The sequence below is a fragment of the Podarcis bocagei genome (assembly GCF_964188305.1).
Source record: "Podarcis bocagei genome assembly, chromosome: W".
NCBI classification, from domain to species: Eukaryota; Metazoa; Chordata; class Lepidosauria; order Squamata; family Lacertidae; genus Podarcis; species Podarcis bocagei.
This window is the reverse complement of record NC_138131.1, coordinates 57021146-57034239: the sequence shown is the minus strand read 5'-3', so window position 1 is coordinate 57034239 and position 13094 is coordinate 57021146. Positions and strand designations below refer to the sequence as shown.

Below are 13094 nucleotides of genomic sequence, written 5' to 3'. Positions count from 1 at the left end.
AATAGTATATAGATGGTATATCACACCAGTAAAACTGGCAAAAATGTACAAAACATGTAATAAGTGTTGGAAGTGTAAAGAAAAAGAAGGAACATTTTATCATATGTGGTGGGAATGTAAAAAAGTGAAAGGCTTCTGGGAAATGATTTATAATGAATTGAAAAAGATGTTGAAATATACATTTGTTAAGAAACCAGAGGCTTTTCTTCTAGGAATTGTAGGAAATGAAATATGTAAAAAAGACTGTAAACTTTTCCAATATGCAGTAACAGCGGCGAGAATACTCCTGGCCCAAAAATGGAAACAGGAAGAATAACCGACGGTTGAAGAATGGAGATCGAAATTGACGGACTTTGCAGAACTGGATAAACTAACAGGGAAGATTTGATATTTGCGAGACCATAAGTTCATCAAGGACTGGGGAAAATTTACAGATTATCTGAAAAGTATGTGATGAACAGACAACGCTTGTAGGTTTTCAAGATGTTCTGTGAAAATATGAGGAATATTGTAAAAAAGGGAATAAGACTGGGGAGGATATATTCTAAAGGCAATATCAAAATTAGAAAATGTGTAAACAAATAAATAAAACAGAAGATTGGCAGAGAAACTGAGGAAAGTCAAAAAAGAAGAAGATTATGTGATAAATTCTGATAATGGTTGTATAAATTTGTATTTGAAAATGAATAAAAATATTATTAAAAAAAAGAAAGGAGGGAGGAAAGAAGGAAGGAAGGACAGAGGAAGCAAGCTAGGAAGGAAGGAAGGGGGAGAAAGGGAGAGAGGGAAGGACAAAGGAAGGAAGGAGGAAAGGACCGAGAAAGGGAGGGAGAAAAGATGGAAAGAAGGGAGCAAGGAAGGAAGGAAGGGAAGAGAAAGAGAAAGGGAGAGAGGGAGGAAGGGAAGAAGGAAGGAAGGAAGGACAAGGGAAGAAAGGAAGGAAGGATGGAAGGAAATCAGGAAGGAAGGACAGAGAAAGGGAGGGAGGGAGGGAGGATGGAAGGAAGGAGGAAGGGAGAGAAGGAAGAACTGAGAAAAAAAGAGGGAGGGAAGGAAAGAAGGATAGAGAAAGGGAGGGAGGGAGGGAGGGAGGGAGGGAGGGAGGGAAGAAGGAAGGGAGGAAGGAATGAAGGAAGCAAAAAAGGAAGGAAGGACAGAGAAAGGGAGGCAGGGACAAAGGGAGGAACAATGAAGGAAGTAGAGAAGGATAGAGAAAGGGAGGAAGGGAAGGAGGAAACAAGGAAGGAAAGTAGGAAGGAAGCAAAGAAGGAAGGAAGGAAGGAAGGAAGGAAGGAAGGAAAAAGGAAGAGAGGAACAAAGGAAGGAAAGAAGGAAGGAAAGGACAGAGAAAGGGAGGGAGGAAAGAAGAAAAGAAGGAAGGAAGGAACAACGAACGAAGGAGGGAAGGAAGGAAGGACAGAGAAAAAGGGAGGGAGGGAAGAATGAAGGAAGGAGGGAACGGCAGAGAAAGGGAGGGAGGAAATAAGGAAGGAAGGAAGAGAAAGGGAGGGAGGGAGGAGGAAGGAAGGAAGAAGGACGGAAAGGGAGGGAGGGAGGGACGAAGGAACGAGGGAAGGAAGGACAGAGACAGGGAGGGAGGAAGGAAGGAGAATGGGAGAGTGGGAGAAACGAAGGAAGGAAGGAAGTACAGAGAAAGGGAGGGAGGATTGAGGGACAGAAGAAAGGAAGGAAGGAAGGAAGGACAGAGAAAGGAAAGAAGGAATTACAGAGAAAGGGAGGGAGGGAGGGAGGGACGAAGGAAAGAAGGAAGGAAGGAAGGAAGGAAGGAAGGAAGGAAGGAAGGAAGGAAGGAAGGAAGGAAGGATAGAGAAAGGGAGGATGGATGGAAGGACGCAAAGAAGGAAGGAAGAACAGAGAAAGTGAGGGAGAAAAGAAGGAAAGAAGAAAGGAAGGAGTGAGGGAGGGAAGGAAGTACAGAAAAAGGGAGGGAGGGATGCAGGAAAGTAGGAAGGAAGGAAGCTAAGAAGGAAGGATGGAAGGATGGAAGGAAGAACAGAGAAAGGGAGGGAGGACAAAGAAGGAAGGAAGGACAGACAGAGAAAGGGAGGGAGAAAAGAAGGAAAGAAGGAAGGAAATAGGGAAGGAAAGTAGTTACAGAGAAAGGGAGGATGGAAGTAAAGAAAGAAAAAAAAGAGAGAGATGATTTCCCCCTCTGAAAACTAGGTGCGCCCTATGGTCAGGTGCACCCTATGGAGCAAAAAATACGGTAATAAAAAATTAGGTTTGGACTTCATCTCGTCAGACAAAGATAAAAGAAGAGTAGTTTTCTATATAAATCCTGCACTAGAACCCAAATTGATTCAGACGGATGAAAAAGGAAGAGTCTTTCACCAATGGAGGCTAAGGCCCGGAAAAGACTCAATATGGAGGCCGAATGGCCGAAATATTGGGAAATAATAGAAAAAAATTGGAGACACCTGGAGGTTGCAGAGCTTGGAGAAACTAAAGTATAAGGTGCGAGACTGGTTACATTACGCTCAAATTAAAGAGGTGTTTAATTCGGACAAAAAGATAGGATTCCAGGTGGAAAAATCGAAATTAGAGACAGAATTGTTAGAACCAAAGACTAAGGTACTTTCAAGAATGTACAACTTGTTGCTTAAATGGAACACTCAGGACGAGACAGTTAAATCAGCCATGATAAAATGGGCTCAGGATATTGGGTACAACATTATGTTTGAGGACTGGGAAAGGTTATGGACCACTGGTATGAAGTTCACGGCATGTAATGCCTTGAAGGAAAATATTATGAAAATGATATATAGATGGTACATGACCCCAGTCAAGCTTGCAAAAATATATCATTTGTCTGATAATAAATGTTGGAAATGTAAGGTGGCTGAAGGAACATTCTTTCATCTCTGGTGGACGTGTCCAAGAGTGAAGGCCTTTTGGGAAATGATTTATAATGAGTTAAAAAAGGTATTTAAGTATACCTTCACTAAGAAACCAGAGGCCTTCCTTTTGGGCATTGTCGGCCAGAAGGTTTTAAAGAAGGACAGAACCTTTTTTATGTATGCAACCACAGCAGCAAGAATACTTATTGCAAAATATTGGAAGACACAAGATTTGCCCACACTGGAAGAATGGCAGACGCAACTGATGGACTACATGGAGTTGGCTGAAATGACTGGCAGAATCCGAGATTTGGGAGAAGAAACAACAGAAGAGGACTGGAAAAAGTTTAAGGACTATCTACAAAAACAGTATAAATTGTATGAATGTTAAGAATTTGCAAGATTGGGAGAAATATAGTTCCAGTAATTTAGTTAAAAGATGTAGAAAATTAAGTAATATGTAAGAAAAGGTCGAATTTCAAAGTAATATTATGTTCAATTTAAGTTATAACTAACTGATAAAAATTACCTGAAGTTAAGAGATATAACATTTGAGAGGAATATAATAAGGATTGAAATAAGGTAATAAATTGCTGTTTTTAGTTCTATCTCAGAGAACGCAGGGTAGGGAGATGTGAGGAAGTCCAATTAGTCATATAAAAAAGTGCTATAGATAGTTATACTTTTTCTTTTTTATATTCTATGTCGGTGTAAATGTATGTTTTCTTTGTTTGTTATTTTCTTGGTGAAGGGATTGTATGTGTTTGGTATGTGATTTTCCTTTTTTATGTTTGAAAATTGAATAAAATATCTTATTAAAAAAAAGAAAAAGAAAAAGGAAGAGTCTTAATAATACAAATAAAAATTCAGGGAGAGAATGTGATATTGGTACATTTTATGCACCCAAAATAGAAACAGAATTACTTGAATTTGCAGATCAAAAGATGAGCTTAATGGGAGATTTAAATGGAGTCCCATCATTAGGGGGGGGGAAAGATCAGCTAGAAAAAAGAGACAAAAGAAGGTAAACTTCCAAAGACTTTTTTCAACATGGCTCAAAATTTAAACCTGATAGATATATGGAGAATAAGACATATCTTTGATAAAGAGTTCACTTATTATAGCCATGTTCATGACAGCAGTTCAAGAATAGACTCCTTGTGGATCTCCAAAGAATTGGAACCACGAGTCAAAAAAATTGAAAATCCCAGAACCTTTTCAGATAATAATTCCTTGATTATGGAACTACAAAAAGAAAGCCAAATTTAATTCAGATGGAGGTTAAATGAAGACTTACTAGATGATCAAAAATTTATGGAAAAAACAAAAAAGGCCTTGACTGATTAGTTTGAAATAAACAGTCAAGGACAGACAAAATTACAGATGGTCTGGGATGCAAGCAAGGCAGTGATGAGAGGACACTTTATACAACAAAATTCATACAAAAGGAAATTGAAAGAGAAAAGGAAAAGGGAGATTTTAGAGGAAATTACAGTGAAGGAGAAACAACTGTCAAGGAAAGCAAATAAGGAGGCAGTCAAACAGGCAATTAAAACTTTACAAACTCAATATTCAATGATAGTTTTGGAATGTTCATTGACAGCGTTTAGAACGTTCATTGACAGCTAGCTAAATAAGAGAAATACATTGTTTCTACGGTCTCCGGCTGCTTTTAAAAAGGAGTAAAAGTAACTGAAAACTGAAACTAACTTTGGATTGTTTGAACTGTGTTTAAAAGAGGACATTACTGACTAATATAAATAGAAACTGTTTCCACCTAGTGGAAGCCTTAGAAACTGGTTGCTTTACAAGAGCTGGGCTAGGGGAATTTCCAGCTGCAAGATAAAAAACTGTGAGAATGGGACTGACCTTGAATCTTTTAAGTGTTATGGCAAATGGAAAGGAAAAAACAGACCAGTCAACTGCTGAAAAAACATTAAGGTCTGGGAGGACATGGCAGCAACCTAGGAAAGGCTCAACATCAGGCCTCCTTGCTTCTTCTTCTGCTGCTTCTGCACCAGTACACTCAAAACCAAGAGGAATGTCGACAGAAGAGGTCTTAGCGGTTGCATTAAATAAGATAAATGACTCACTGGAACAGCTTAACAAGAAAACAGACGTGATAACTATTAAAATCGACTTAAATACAGAAAGTATAAATAATCTGGGACAAAAGGTGAATACCAATACAGAAACCATCCAGAAATTGATACAGGAATCTACTTTGATACGGCAAACTGCGGAGGAAGCCAGGGAGAAAGCTGTTGCTGCTGAATGTAAAGTAACACAACTGGAGAGAGAGAGAGTCCCAGCCCTACAGAGGCAACTTGATGAACATAAGTTAATGCTTGCTCTGATTGAACTTAAAGAAAAACAGACGAACTTGAGGATCAGAGCCCTACCTGAATTGGAGAAGGAAAGCTTGACAGACTTCCTCACACAGGAATTTGCTGACTTTTGGGAATTGGACTTGGGTCAAGAAGAGTTTAGAATTGTGAGGGCCTTCAGACTTGGAAGAGGAGGGGGAAAAGAGAAGAATAGAATAAGAGACTGCCTGATTACCCTTCGAACTAAAGGAGAGATAGAATCTTGGGTTGGCACTACCAGAAGAACCTAGAAGTACAACAGTTAAGAGTGGAAATTTTTAAAGACTTCCCGAAATATCTTTTGGATCTTAGGCCTAACTACGGAGATATTGTTGCCCTGCTGAGAAGGAATAAAATCGTCTTTAGGTGGGAGTTTTCCCAAGGTCTATCTTTCGGTTTCAAAGGAAGGAAAATAAAAATAAGATCAGTAGAAGATAAAGTAAAGTTTCTGTATAAATACGAAGAAGATCTGCAGAAGGGACTTGGAAAAGAGCCAAGAGCATCGGATAGAAGATCATCAGATAGAGGACTAGAACAAAGAGCATCGGATAGAAGATCACCAAACGGGAATACCAGATATATCAGCATTATCCTCTGGACTGGATCTCCCAGTGAACGTGTCACCACCACCACCAACTGAAGAAGAGCAAGCATTGGGTGCAGTTGGGGGAATATCAGTGTAATTACATGATGGCGTTGCAGGTTTCGAGCTGGAATGTGGATTACAAAATTTTTGCAGATATTTTGGCTAAAAGATTAAAAAAGGTGTTAGTAGAAGAAATTCATAAAGACCAAGTGGGCTTTCTCCCGGGCAGACATTTGTCTGACAACATGAGGAATATAATTAATATTCTAGAAAAACTACAAGTGAATATCAATACTAAGGCAGTCTTGATATTTGTGGATGCAGAGAAAGCCTTTGACAACATTTCTTGGAGTTTTATGAAGAAGAATCTACAGGGGATGGGGGTAGGTCAAGGCTTTGAAAATGGTATAGGTGCAATTTATTCAGAACAAAAGGCAAAATTAATTGTGAACAATGTAGCGACAGAAGAGTTTAAGAGAAAGGGACACGACAAGGTTGCCCAATTTCTCCATTACTCTTTATATCGGTCCTTGAGGTTTTGTTAAATATGATTAGAAAGGACCAAGAGGTTAAAGGTATACAAGTGGGAGCTAAACAGTACAAACTGAAAGCATTTGCTGATGACTTAGTATTGACTTTACAGGAGCCAGAACCTAGTACTAAAAGGGTATTGGAACTGATTCAAGAATTCGGACAGGTAGCAGGTTTTAAGTTGAATAAGATGAAAACTAAGGTTTTAGAGAAAAACTTAACTGCGAATGAGAGAGAGAAGTTTCAGGAGGAGACAGGACTAACATTGGTTAAGAAAGTGAAATATTTAGGGGTTAACATGACTGCCAAAAATGTGGATTTATTTAAGGATAATTATGAAAAATGTTGGATTGAAGTGAAAAAGGATTTAGAAATATGGACAAATTTGAAGTTATCATTGTTAGGCCGAATTGCTGTGATAAAAATGAATGTGTTGCCAAGGATGTTGTTTTTGTTTCAAACATTGCAAATTTTGGATAAGATGGATTGTTTCAAGAAGTGGCAGAAAGATATTTCCAGATTTGTTTGGCAGGGCAAGAAGCCTCGAATAAAATTTAAGATATTAACTGATGCCAAGGAAAGAGGTGGATTTGCCCTGCCAGACCTTAAACTTTATTATGAATCAGCTGCTTTTTGCTGGCTGAGAGAATGGCTGCTTCTTGAAAACACTGAAGTGTTGGATCTAGAAGGCTTCAATAATGCATTTGGCTGGCATGCATATTTGTGGTACGATAAGGTAAAAGCACATAAACCGTTTAAAATTCATATTGTTAGAAAAGCATTGTTTAATGTTTGGATAAGATATAAGGATTTGTTAGAAAAGAAAACCCCAAGATGGTTGTCACCAATGGAATCGAAGGCACAGAAAAAACTCAATATGGAGGCCAAATGGCCGAAATATTGGGAAATTCTGGAACAAGATGGAGACAGAATAAAATTGCAGAGTTTTGAAAAACTGAAAAACAAAGTGCGAGATTGGCTCCATTATTACCAAATAATGGAGGCATACAAATTGGACAAAAAAGTTGGTTTCCAGGTGGAAAAATCAAAATTGGAAACAGGGGGACTTCCGGGGTGGTGCCTCCGGTGATGGCGGACTCCCTCTGAACTGGAGGGACAAGCTCCGCAAGAAACGGGTCTTTTCCGCTGCGGCGTAGTGGGGACCCTTCTGAAAATCACAGGCGGATGAAGCCTGTGACCGTGGGACTCGGCGGGCACCTTTAGCGCCCCCCCAACCCACTAAGGAACCCAGAAACGGGCTCCGAAGTGAAGAGGGGAAGTGGCGCGGTGCTGTGAGTCGATTGCTTTTTCTGCGGAGCGAAGCCACACAGCCGTTGCCAGAGAGCGCTGCCTCTTTCCTGGGACAATTTGGCATTGAAAATAACTAACCGTGAGTACTGGAACGCTAAATACCCGGATTTTAAACAAGCATTGGCGAAATAAAAGGAACTTGGACCCTAAAATTTACCCTAATTTGGTACTGAAACGGAAAGGGCTAAACAGGAAGTCACCCTTCCGTTTTCTTGTAGTTACAACAAAGCAAAGACAACGTAAACCAGAGCCTTAAAAATCACTTTTAAAGGATCGTCTTTCATCATTCATAATTGCGGAACCCCCCTTCAGAAGCAGGAGAAGAAGGGGGATTTTTATTGAGTTGTTTAAACCTGCGGAATTAAAGTTAAAGTAATTTTCCACTGTCCTGACCCTGGAGCGGGGTGTCAGATTTGACGTTTGAAGCTCATTGACCAGAAATAAATGCTTTGACAGATAGTTAAAAGGAGGGAAACATTGTGATTCCATTGTTTCCTTTCGCTTTTTTAAAAAAGAACAAATATGGACAAAATATATTAAAGAAGAAACTCTGTTGCTTTTGTTTTCAAGGAAAAGAACAATTAGAAGTCTCTCCCCCTAGAGGGGAGCTATGGAATTGTAACTAAATCCTGGGAACTTGCTGCTGTTTACTGATTACAACTGTGGGAAAGAGTTTTGTGACCTTGCAGGACAATGCCTTCAGAAGCACTGTTGGGTGCTTTCTGTAATATAAGTGCCCTATTGGATCAGTTAAGTCAGAAGATGGACTTTATGACAAAAGCTGCCAGTGCCTTTGATCAGGTAGTGGAAAATTATATGGAGCCCACTCAGGAACTAAAACAGGAGTGTGCCACGACAGAACAACAGAAAGAAGAGGACCCTGCTGAATTTGAGACGCCAGGGATGGAGGGACTCTCGGCCCAGCAGGAAAGTGAGCTTTTGGATTTGACAAATGAACTTTGAAAAAACCAGACTTGGAAAGATAAAGTTTGGATTGAACTGGAAATGGGGGGTTGGATTGACCCCCCTAAGCAGGGATGTTTGGACTTTCCAAGTCTGGAAATGGGCCGCCAGAGGTTTGGAGCTGTTGGGACTTCCAATTTTGGAGGGAATCTGAAATATGTTTTAAAACATTACATGGAGCTTAGTCTGGACTATGAGAAAGGGGCTGATTTGTTGAAAAGGGTCAAAAACACTACAAAGCTGGAGTTCCCGCGAGTGAAAGGAAAATATGAAGAAGAGCTGCGAAAGGGACATGGAAGAGACTTGAAGGCCTCGGATATAAGGGCACCAGGTTAATGTGCCAGACTAATGGGGGGGGGGAAGACTGACAACCCCGGGACCGGGGGGAGGGGATGCTGGAAGAAGATTGGATTGCTTTTATTCTATTGTACTTTTTTTGTATCACTATTATTAGAAATGTTTTATGAATGTTGGGAAAATGTTGAAATGAAATGACTTGGCTCTTGTTAAAATGTTTAAAGAACTAGGCAAAAAGGTAATGGTTATGAGAAGTTGGTAAAAAAGATTTAAGTTTTAAGCTCTAAGGTCGTCTCTATAAGATAAAATGAGAATAGAGTAAGGTAACGTAATGATAAAATATTATGAATTATAGAAAGGATTTGCTGTGACAATTATTAATCAAGATACAAGAGATGGGAGGAGGAGGAGGTCCTGGAAAGAAGGTAATGGAAATTGGAGAATTTGATAAGGATGGTTTTTTTTTCTTTTTCTTCTCATGTTTTTCTTTTTTTTTCTTTTTTGTAATCTTGTCTTTTTCTTGTGTATTTTTTAAAAATTCTTTTGTTTCAATAAATATCATTTAAAAAGAACAAAACAAAATTGGAAACAGAATTGTTAGATCCAAAAATCAAGAATTTGTCAAGAATGTATAACTTGCTGATTACAAAATTCTATCCAAAATGTACAAGCTGTTGTTAGAATGGAATTTGAAAGATGAGGAAGTTAAGTCGGTAATGATACACTGGGCCAGAGATGTTGGATATAATATACAATTTGAGGATTGGGAAAAACTATGGAAAGAAAATCTAAAATTTATAGCATGTATGACGTTAAAAGAGAATGTTATGAAAATGTTTTATAGATGGTATCTAACACCGGTGAAATTAGCAAAAATGTATAAGACATGTAATAAGTGTTGGAAATGTAAAGATAAAGAAGGCTCTTTTTATCATATGTGGGGGGAATGTAAGAAAGTGAAAGGCTTCTGGGAAAGGATATATAATGAATTGAAGAATTTATTTAAGGACAATTATGAAAAATGCTGGACGGAGGTTAAAAAGAATTTAGAAATATGGTCAAATCTGAAGCTTTCCTTGTTGGGTCGAATTGCTGTTATAAAGATGAATGTATTGCCAAGAATGTTATTTTTGTTCCAATCATTACAAATTTTAGACAAGATGGATTGTTTCAAGAAGTGGCAGAGAGACATCTCTAGATTTGTCTGGCAGGGCAAGAAGCCCAGAATAAAATTTAAAATACTAACTGTCGCAAAAGAAAGAGGGGGGTTTGCCCTGCCAGACCTTAAACTCTACTATGAATCAGCAGCTTTCTGCTGGTTGAAAGATTGTCTGCTTCTTGAGAACAGTGACATTTTGGATCTAGAAGGTTTTAATAATGTTTTTGGGTGGCATGCATATTTGTGGTACGGCAAGGTTAAAGCGCATAAAGCATTAAAAAACCATATTGTCAGGAGAGCACTGTTTAATGTCTGGACAAGGTATAAGGACTTACTTGAAAATAAAACCCCAAGGTGGTTGTCACCAATGGAGGCAAAGGCTCAGAAAAGGCCCAATACGGAGGCCAAATGGCCAAAATATTGGGAGATTTTGGAGCAAGAAGGAGACAAATTGAAATTGCAGAGTTTTGAAAAATTAAAAGACAGAGTGTGAGATTGGCTTCATTATTACCAAATAAGAGAGGCATACAATTTGGACAAAAAAAAAAATGGCTTCCAGGTGGAAAAATCAAAGTTGGAAACAGAACTGTTAGAACCCAAAACTAAGATTTTGTCAAAGTTGTATAAAGACTCTCCTCCCTGCAAGAGAGGGGAGTGGTTGTGGGCGGGAGCCCGGACTCCGCCCTGGCAGGGGCCTTAGCCCCTGCCCCTCCTTACCTGGCCGGCCGGCGCCCACGCCCACCGGGGGGCAGCCAACCAGGTGCCTCCGAAGGGCGTGTTCAGCAGCTTAATGCTGCGGCGCCGGCTTCTCCTCCCCCTCAGTCCTCGTCGTCCCTCAGCGAGTCAGGTCAGGCATTCGAAAATTGGTTGGATGGTTTCCAGGCCTTCATGGGGACGATTGTGGCGGCTTATCCTAAGAGGGCGGTCCACTTAGTCGCCTACCTTTCGCACATTCGTACCGCACGTGCCCTGGCGGGTGAGACCGCTGCCATAAGTTATGATAAGAAGTTTCGGAGGAAGGCTTCCAGGATCCCATCAGCGCGCTGGGACCAGATTGAGAATGGCATCTGGTCAATTGCTGTGGGCCCATACGTGGAAAGGAGACCTGTAGAGCCCTTTAGATCGGCCGGGGCAGAACCCAGGAGGCGTAAGGTATGCTGGGAGTACAATAGGGGGTCCTGCCAAAGGCCGGCTTGTAAATACCCGCACGAATGTGACAGGTGCGCCGGGGCTCATCCCGCAGCTTCTTGCTTTAAAGGGGGAAAGCAGCCCTTTCGTGGAGGCCGGGGGTTCCATCATCCCAGTTCCAGGGGAGCCCCCGCGTCCGGGAACAGAAGATAAGGCGGTTTCGGAATTGGCTTTCACCCCGATTAAGCTTGCCCCACTTTGCGATCTCCTATCCTACTACCCAGATAAACAGGCGGCTTCTTATCTTCGGGAGGGTTTTTCCAAAGGCTTTCGAATTCCGGTATCGGGTCCCTTGATAGCAAAAGATTCACCCAACCAGAAATCCGTTAGGGAGAGGCCGGAAATTGCCGAACGTAAGATAGCGAAAGAGGTTAACGCCGGAAGAGTAGCTGGCCCATTCAATAGTCCCCCAATACCAAATCTACATATATCACCGCTAGGAATAGTGCCCAAGAATTTAGGCTCATTCACAATCTCTCCTACCCAAAAGGGGGATCGGTGAATGATGCCATTCCAGCTGAGTTAAGTTCGGTGAAATATGCCACATTTGATTATGCAGTAAAACTAATTAGGCGCTTCGGTCAAGGAGCACTCTTAGCCAAGTGCGATATAGAATCGGCTTTTCGCCTTCTGCCTGTCCACCCCAACGATTTCTGGCTGCTGGGTTTCAAATTTCAGGAGAAGTATTATATTGACAAGGCTATGCCGATGGGCTGCTCTGTAGCTTGTTCGGCATTTGAATCATTTAGCACGTTCTTGGATTGGGCCATACGCTTTCGCACTAAAGGTACAGGGGTCACACACTACCTAGACGATTTCCTTTTCGTGGGAAAGCCAAACACCGGGGATTGCGCCTCTCTGCTTGAGGCCTTCTCAGCTCTGGCCCGAGACCTAGGTGTTCCCCTCGCAGCGGAAAAAATGGAAGGCCCTACTACGTGCCTCACGTATTTGGGCATTGAACTGGACACAGTTGCCCAATCATCCCGCTTACCGGGAGAAAAGATTGACACTCTTAAGGATTTAATTCAGGCTACCCTCTCACTTAGGAAAATCACCCTCAGACAAGTACAATCCCTGTTAGGCCATTTCAATTTTGCCTGTAGAGTGGTTTCTCCGGGACGCCCTTTCTGCGCCCGACTAGCTAGGCTTTCGGCGGGTCTCAAGCATCCACACCACAGAGTCCGTCTCCCAAAGACAGTCAAGGCCGACCTGGAGGTTTGGGCGACATTTTTGGAAAACTATAATGGAGTGTCCCTGTGGCAGGATGTCCTTAACTTGTCCTCAGACTTTCAGGTCCAATCGGATGCTGCAGGCTCCCTGGGTTTCGGCTTGTACTTCAAGGGTCGATGGTGTGCTCAACACTGGCCAGCAGGCTGGCTAGGCAAGGGCATCACGCGGGATCTCACTTTTCTTGAGTTCTTTCCAATAGTAGTTGCTGTGCATATCTGGATGGAGGAGTTCCGAAATCGCAGAGTGTGCTTCAGAACCGACAACCTTGCAGTGGTGAACATTCTAGCGCGCCAGTCATCCCGGTCAGAGAGGGTCTCCTCCCTCCTGCGGTTGTTCGTCCTCCGGTGCCTTAAGTACAACATAGTTTTTTCAGCCAAATTCATACCGGGGGTCAATAATGATATAGCCGATGCATTATCTCGCTTTCAGATGTCTCGCTTCCGGTCGCTGGCGCCTGGAGCACAGCTGTTGCCCGAACCCTTTCCGGAGCACCTGTGGAGCGTTGGAGACGCAAAGTGATTAAGGGAGTATTAGCGTCTGTTGCACCATCCACCCTCAGGTCTTACAAGAAGGCCTGGTGCGATTTCTTGGGCTTCAGGTCCGGG

General features: G+C 41.6%; 1 long non-coding RNA gene across 1 annotated transcript in view; it reads right to left on the bottom strand.

The window, feature by feature from the left end:
• LOC308578020 overlaps window positions 1-13094 on the bottom strand; it is a 135934-nt gene that overhangs the window by 48763 nt on the left and 74077 nt on the right. The window lies entirely within an intron of this gene.